Source organism: Apostichopus japonicus, chromosome 20 (genome assembly GCF_037975245.1).
Source record: "Apostichopus japonicus isolate 1M-3 chromosome 20, ASM3797524v1, whole genome shotgun sequence".
In the NCBI taxonomy this organism is placed as follows: domain Eukaryota; kingdom Metazoa; phylum Echinodermata; class Holothuroidea; order Aspidochirotida; family Stichopodidae; genus Apostichopus; species Apostichopus japonicus.
This window is the reverse complement of record NC_092580.1, coordinates 8,696,835-8,705,008: the sequence shown is the minus strand read 5'-3', so window position 1 is coordinate 8,705,008 and position 8,174 is coordinate 8,696,835.

The following is an 8,174-nucleotide window of genomic DNA, read 5'->3' as shown; positions in this document are numbered from 1 at the left end:
ATTTCCAGTAATTTTTATTGGTGGTGTACCTCTACCAGTGCTCCCCAATGCAACGCCATCCCCTCACTGAGCTAGGTCAGCTTATGAGGTAACCATGCAGGTGAAGCAAACTGAAAATTGATAAACATGACTCTATATGTAAGGGATGGGCATTTCCAGTTTTTCTATTGGTAGAATAACCCTGCCAGGTTCCCCAAAATGCTCCTCGTTGAAAAAGGTCAGCTCATTATGTAACTGGTTGAAACCTACTGGAAAATGATAGTCAGGATTCCATGTGTGCGGATTTGGCATTCTAGTAATTTCTGTTGGTGGGGTTCTCCTGCCAGTTGATCGACGTAGTCTTCCACCGATATTACTAGTATTCTCACAGTCATGATAGTGAAGTTCTTATCTAATAACCTTTTACTTTGTCCTTCTGAATTCAAGTACTATTTCATCAAACATCAATCTCGCTATCATGGTTATCATTTGGCGTTAAAGGGGCTCGATGAGTTCAGGCTGCCATATTGCCATCTCCACAAATCCAAAAATAATAATTCTTACATGAAAGAGAAAATACTCAGGATTGTGAAAACTACTGTCATTTGATACAGAACAGAGCTCTTAAACACAGGCATATCCTATTTAGCATAAATGTTATTTTCAAACTTTTGGCTTTAATGAAGTCATTTTTTAGTTTGTCTCCTAATTTAAATCACCCTTTTTCAATATAAAGAAATAATCATTCTGCTCTCTCTCCCAACTGAATTTCAAACTACTCGACCTCCTTTAACACTAAGACGAAACGCTTTATTCTAAATTACACTTAGTTTGTTATGAAAAAAAAATGAATAATAAAAACAGCCTCTTAAAAACAATCAATTGCGACGAAACCTACGAGGGCCTGTAGGCTGTATATCAGAGAACATCAGTTGACCATATAAGGATGATAGAAAATATATATAAAAAAAATATATACCTGCCTTCCGCAGTGCTACCTAATGTTCCCGTTCAATGGAGGTCTTAGCTTTTGACTGTCGGCCAGGACAGTGCAAGGCACATAACACATTGCAAGTAATTCAAATTCTGGGTCATAGTGCAGTAAGGTCCGTTGTTATCGCTAAAAAACGATATCGATATATCGACTAGAAAATATCGCTAATATCCGGTATATGTTTTGTTCACGCGAAATTTCGCGGAACCGGTACATACACTATATATCAAAATGGTTGCTATTTATCGATGTTTACAAGATACACAGAAATGTTTCAATCAGACAAACACCTTGGCATTAGTAAATCTACGGTAACTTGAACAGGTCACTTGAGAACTGCTGAATGTAATGAACGTTGACTGTCACGTATATACTTCCTAAACAGGTTGAATTCAGTCATTTGAGGCCATCTGAGGTCATTTGAGTGGTTACAGTGTATCTGGGGTGTTTTTGGAGTCTTGGGGTGTGAGCTATAATCTAATGTGAGACAGTGGACATTACTGACTCTCCTTAAATCTGGAGTCCTACCTTTAATTTACAAGTAGTTTTCAACAGTGGCGTAGCGTCCATACAGTTAGAGGGGCGGATGCCCCCCTCCCCTGACGGACTCAAATGGACTGCTGGCGCCCTTTTCAGTTTTTTACCACTGTTTACTTATTCGCGATTATTTACTTTTTTTTTATTTCACTCTCAAATACCTATTGACACTTGTCACATTTTGTTGGTGTAATAATCTGACAATATGGCGATGACACCTTTTTATTCTTTGTTTATCTGCAAATTAGCAAGGCCCGGAAAGGGTAATATCCAGTGATCTAGGGAGTATCTTTACTCAAAAAAATTCTGTACGCTCCGCGCCAAGCAGTGGTGGCGCTCCGCTTAGTGTCGAAAGCGCCCCTACCGACCATTCTCGCCCCCTGACCAATACCCCTAGTTCCGCCACTGGTTTTCAATTGGTAACATCATAAGCTGACCTAGGTTAATAAGGTTGGGGGGGGGGCGACCTTTGGCAGTGGTGGCCCACCAATATAAATTACTGGAAATGCCAATTCCTTACATATGAAGTGATACCCGATAGGGCCTATCATTTTCCAGTATGTTTCAACTGGTTACCTTATGAACTGATCTAGGTCAACGAGGGGAGGGGTATTTTGGGGGTTCAATGGCAGGGGTAGGCCTACCTCACTAATAGAAATCACTGGAAATGATGCATCCCTTACATATAGAGTCCTGCCTATCATTCTCAATAGTTTTCAAATGGTTACCTCATGAGCTGACCTAGATCAATGCAGGGGAGGGGCATTTATGGTGGTCCACTGGCAGGGGTAGCCTACCCCACTAAAAGAAATTACTGGAAATGCCCATACCTTACATATGAAGTGATACTTATCATTTTCCAGTAGGTTTCAACTGGTTACCTCATGAGCTGACCTAGATCAATGAGGGAGTGGGCATTTTGGGGGTCCACTGACTGGCAGGGGTACCCTACTAATAGAAATTACTGGAAATGCCCATAGCTTACATATGAAGTGACACCTCTCATTTTCCAGTAGGTTGCAACTGGTTACCTCATGAGCTGACCTAGGTCAATGAGAGGAGGGGAATTTTGGGGTCCACTGGCATGGGTGTGGGCAATAAAAATTACTGGAAATGCCCATCGCTTACATATGAAGTGATACCTATCATTTTCCAGTAGTGTTCAACTGGTTACCTCATGAGCTGTTGAGAGGGAGGGCCATTTTGGGGGTTCACTGGCATGGATACCCTACTACTAGAAATTACTGGAAATGCCCATACCTTACATATGAAGTGACACCTATCATTTTCCAGTAGGTTTCAACTGGTTACCTCATAAGCTGACCTAAGTCAATGAGGGGAGGGGAATTTTGGGGTCCACTGGCATGGGTACCCTACCAATAAAAATTACTAGAAATGCCCATACCTTACATATGAAGTGATACCTATCATTTTCCAATAGGTTTCAACTGGTTACCTCATGAGCTGACCTAGATCAATGATGGAGTGGGCAATTTGGGGGTCCACTGACAGGGGTACCACACTAATAGAAATTACTGGAAATGCCCATACCTTACATATGAAGTGATACCTATCATTTTCCAATAGGTTTAATCTGGTTACCTCATGAGCTGACCTAGATCAATGAGGGGAGGGGTATTTATGGTGGTCCACTGGCATGGGTATTTTGGTGGTCCACTGGCAGGGGTACCCAACCAATCAAAATTACTGGAAATGCCCATCCCTTGTATCTGGAGTCCTAACCATCATTTTCCAGTATGTTTCAAGTGGTTACCTCATGAGCTGACCTAGGCCATCCATGAGGGGTCAATTGATTACTAGCGAAGCTACCCCACCATCAATTATCACTGGAGATGGCCATTTGTTGCTCTGGGGGCTGCACCTGAAACATTGTACTTATTTTGATGGGGTTACCAATGAAAGCTGAGCTAGTTTAGCTTTAAGGTGAATTTTAAAATTGCCCTCCCAGCCACACCCACCACAGCAGGGGTGTGTCCTTCGTTGTCATTCGTTGTCATTCGCTGTCATTCGCTGTCCTTCGCAAATGATAATTTACCCTGTACGAAGTCAATTGTCATTCGGTCATTCGTTTTAGTTTGTCCCCACAGCAGGTTAGCCAGTCATCTGGTTTCATATGCAGGAATGCACTGTGAACATTGTGATGTACAAGGCAATTAGTTACCTTACAGCTAACCAAACCCTCTGGACTCCTGCTCTAATTCGATAGATGTGTTGCAGACGCGTATTCAGGGGGGGTGTTGGGGGCGCGCGCCCCCCGGATAAGAAAAAGAGGAGAGAAAAAAAAGAAGAAAAAAGGAAAAAAGGGGGGAAAAAGTGGAGGAGGAGAGGAAGGAAGGGAAAAGAAAAAGAAGAAAGAGAGAAAAAGGAGGAAAGGAGGGAGTAAAAGAAAAACGCCAAGACACCGGGAAGAGAAAGAAGAACAGTGACATTATTACAGCGCTGATCCCTATTATATACACAGGGTAGCCAGTGACGGATCGAGGATTTCGGAAGGGGCGTGTGCCTCACCCTACCCCTTACACCGACAATTCCATTTTTCCTCTCTCACTCATGATCTATATATATACTATATATGGTCTATTATAAGGCGTGTGTGTGTATATACGCCTTAAACAATTGTAGAATTGTGCTATGAAACCAACTGTGGCTGGTCTCGAACTCGACCGTGTCGACCGGGAACATGACGCATTTCAGGAAGGGGGCGACCGCCCCCCCCCCCCCCATTCAGCATTTTTTTTATGATATTGAGAGTAATATCAAAATAGAAAGTGCTTAGATGCAACTTACAAGGCCAGGGAAGTGTCATTTCCAGCGATCTGGGAGGCATTTTTGGCCAAAATTTTCTTGTACGCTTCGCCCCAACAAATGGTCCTGGGTAGAAGTGCCATTTCCAGCGATCTGGGAGGCATTTTCGGCCACAATTTTCTTGTACGCTTCGCGGCAACATATGGTGGCGCTACGCTTAGATAATTTGCCTACAGGCTTCGCCCCTCCCTTGGCAAATTCCTCGCTACGCGCCTGTTCGAATTTGTAAAGCAAACAGCAGATATCACATCATATCAGTGAGCCTGAAAATGGCGTTCCAGGATGAACAGCCTCAAAACTGTTCGACTTGCCCGAACAATATAACCAAAATTTGTGCGCGCTCCGCGCGCGTTCAACATGCTAATGTCAATATCATATATGCAAGCATCGGTTATTACATCGCATGCCATCGTATACCGTACTGTCCGTGAAAGTTACCCAGTATGCCGCGGGATGCTAATGTAAACAACGAAATGTCTTATGTAGGTAGAGAAACTCTCTTTTACATTAGTAATGGCGAATTAGGGGCTTCAGCCCCCCCCCCCCCAGGCGCGTATCCAGGATTTTCAAACCCGGGGGGCGCGAATTACTATCTAAGCGGAGCGCCACCATCGGTTGGCGCGCAGCGTACAAGAAAATTTCTTGTTTTGAAACCCCCCAGATCACCGGAAACGGCACTTTTCGGGCTTGAAATGACCAACCAGATGTACACTTTTTGCCTGAGAACCAAGTATTTCCTAATAGTTTTTTTTTCCATCCATAACCTTTTTGAAGATTGTCAACCCGGCACACATCATGTTCGACCTGATCGCATCTCCTGTGGGTCTTTGCTTTTGTAGGTGATTCTACGTCGCGGCCCACAATACCCGTCAGCCCCACTTTTCAAGGTTTTAAGCCCCATATTTGTTCAGAATTTGAAAATTCACATTTCTCGTGAATAAACTCACTTGAAAGCATACCCATAATCTTGTACAAAATGTCATCTATGGACAACCAATATAGAAAAAACTTCCTTCAACCCCTAACAGACCGGTCAAAATTTGCACGAGTAGAGGGAAGTGTGATGTAGAATGTTGGTCAGAAATTTTCGAAAATTCAGACACAGTTTATTTATTGGTGTACAAATATTAAAACCTGTTATAACGGCTATTATAAAACTTGGTTGAAGGAAATGAAAAAATAGCAGTTATTTCCGAAACCGAACACTACACACATAGGCGTAGGAGGCGCGGCGGCAGTGGCGGAGCTAGGGGTATTGGTCAGGAGTGGCGAGAATGGTCTGAAGGGGCGCTTTCGACACTATCTAAGCGGAGCGCCACCACTGGTTGGCGCGTAGCGTACAGAAATTTTTTGAGTAAAGGTACTCCCTAGATCGCAGGAAATGACCCTTTCCGGGCCTGGCTAATTTGCAGATAAACGAAGAATAAGGTGTCATCGCCAAATTACACCAACAAAATGTGACAAATGTCAATAAGTAGATGAGAGCGCAATAAAAAAGTCAATAATCTAGAATAATTAAAAAGTGGTAAAGAGCTGAAAAAGGCGCCAGCAGTCCATTTGAGTCCGTCAGGGGGGGTCCGCCCCCCTGACCATATGGACGCTCCGCCACTGCGCGGCGGGGGTGCAGGCCCTGATTCGCCATTACTAATGTAAAAGAGAGTTTTGACATAATTGGACCTCCATGCTTTTTATACATCTACATGAGACATGTCGTTGTTTACATTAGCATCCCGCGGTATACTGCGCAATTTTAACGGACCGTTCGGTACATGATGGCATGCGATGTAATAACCGATGCTTGCTTATATGATATTGACATGAACACGTTGAACGCGCGCGAAGCGCGCGAAAACTTTTGGTTATTTTTTCAGGCAAGTCGGACAGTTTTGAGGCTTTTCATCCTGGAACGCCATTTTCATGCTCACTGATATGATGTGATATCTGCTGTTTGCGTTACAAATTCGAACAGGCGCGTAGCGAGGAATTTGCCAAGGGACGGGCGAAGCCTGTAGGCAAATTATCTAAGCGTAGCGCCACCATAGGTTGGCGCGAAGCGTACAAGAAAATTTTGGCCGAAAATGTCTCCCAGATCGCTGGAAATGACACTTCCCAGGCCTTGTAAGTTGCATCTAAGCACTTTCTATTTTGAAATTACTTAGCGATATCATTTAAAAAATGCTGAATGGGGGGGGGGGGGGCGGGCGGTCGCCCCCATCCCAAAATGCGTCATGTTCCCCGACGACACGGTCGAGTTCGAGACCAGCCACAGTTGGTTTCATAGCACAATTCTACACACGCGTTATGATAGACCATATATAGTATATATATAGATCATTAGTGAGAGAGGAAAATGGAAACGTCAAAAAATGGAGTTGTCGGTGTGAGGGGTAAGGTGAGTCACACTTTTACGAAATCATTGATCCGTCACTGGCTACCCTTCAGCGCTGTAATGATGTCACTGTTCCTTTTTCTCTTCCCGGTGTCTTCGCGTTTTGCTTTTACTCCCTCTTTTTCTCCTTTTTCTCTCTTTCTTCTTTTTCTTTTCCCTTCCTTCCTCTCCTTCTCCTCTTTTTCCCCTCTTTTTTCCTTTTTTCTTCTCTTTTTTTCTCTTCTCTTTTTCTTACCCGGGGGGCGCGCGCCCCCAACACCACCCTGGATACGCACCTGCCCCCCCTCCCCGCCTCCTACGCCTACGTGTGTAATGTTAGGAAATATCTGCTATTTTTTTCATTTCCTTCAACGAAGTTTTATAATAGCCGTTATAAGAAGTTTTAATATTTGTACACCAATAAATTAACTGTGTCTGAATTTTCGAAAATTTCTGACCAACATTCTTCTGCACACTTCCCTCTACTAGTGCAATTTTTACCGGACTGTTAGGGGTTGACTGAGGTTTTTCTATATTGGTTGTCCATAGATGAAATTTTGTGCAACATTATGGGTATGTTTTGAAGTGAGTTTATTCACGAGAATGTGAATTTTTGAAATTCTGAAAAAATAATGGGCTTAAAACCTTCAAAAGTGGGGCTGACGAATATTGTGGGCCGCGATCACCTACAAAAGCAATGATCCACAGGACATGCAATGAGGTCGAGCATGATGTGTGACTGGTGACAATCAAGGTTATGGATGGAAAAAAAAACTATTGGGAAATACTTGGTTCTCAGGCGAAAGTTTACATCTGGTTGGTCATGTACAAGCCCGAGAAGTGCCATTTCCGGTGAACTGGGTGGTATCAAAGCCAGAAATTTTCTTGTACGCTGCGCGCCAACCGATGGTGGCGCTCCGCTTAGATAGTCATTCGCGCCCTCCGGATTAGAAAATCCTGGATACGCCCCTGTGTTGTCTAGTCGAGTCAAACACATCAGAGTGAAGTAAAGTATTTGTCAAAGTGCTAGTACGAATACTTAGTTTACCTCATTTTCTACTTTCTTAGTACTGAAGAAGTACAAAGTTCTCAGATATTGACGTCTGCCAACCTCAAATAACAAGCTGATCTCAGCTTCTAACATTAGGGTCATTGGCCTCAAGTATGGGGCATCCAAAAAGCAAACTTTCATGATCCATTCAACAGTCCGCTGGAGATACCCTGTTTACAGGAAAGGCGTTACACACATATACACACCATTATGATTGCAAAGATAACAATTTACACTGAAACCAAAAAATTGATATAGCATTCTGTGTTATCTTCCAACCATGGATAACACAGCTTGCAGGGCATTTTGACTCTGCACTAGAAATGAGCAAATAAGTGGGTGCAAATAACTTGAACTAGGCAGGAGGGAATTTTTGTGGGAATATTGTATAATAATAAAGAAATAAAAATTTTCTCTGT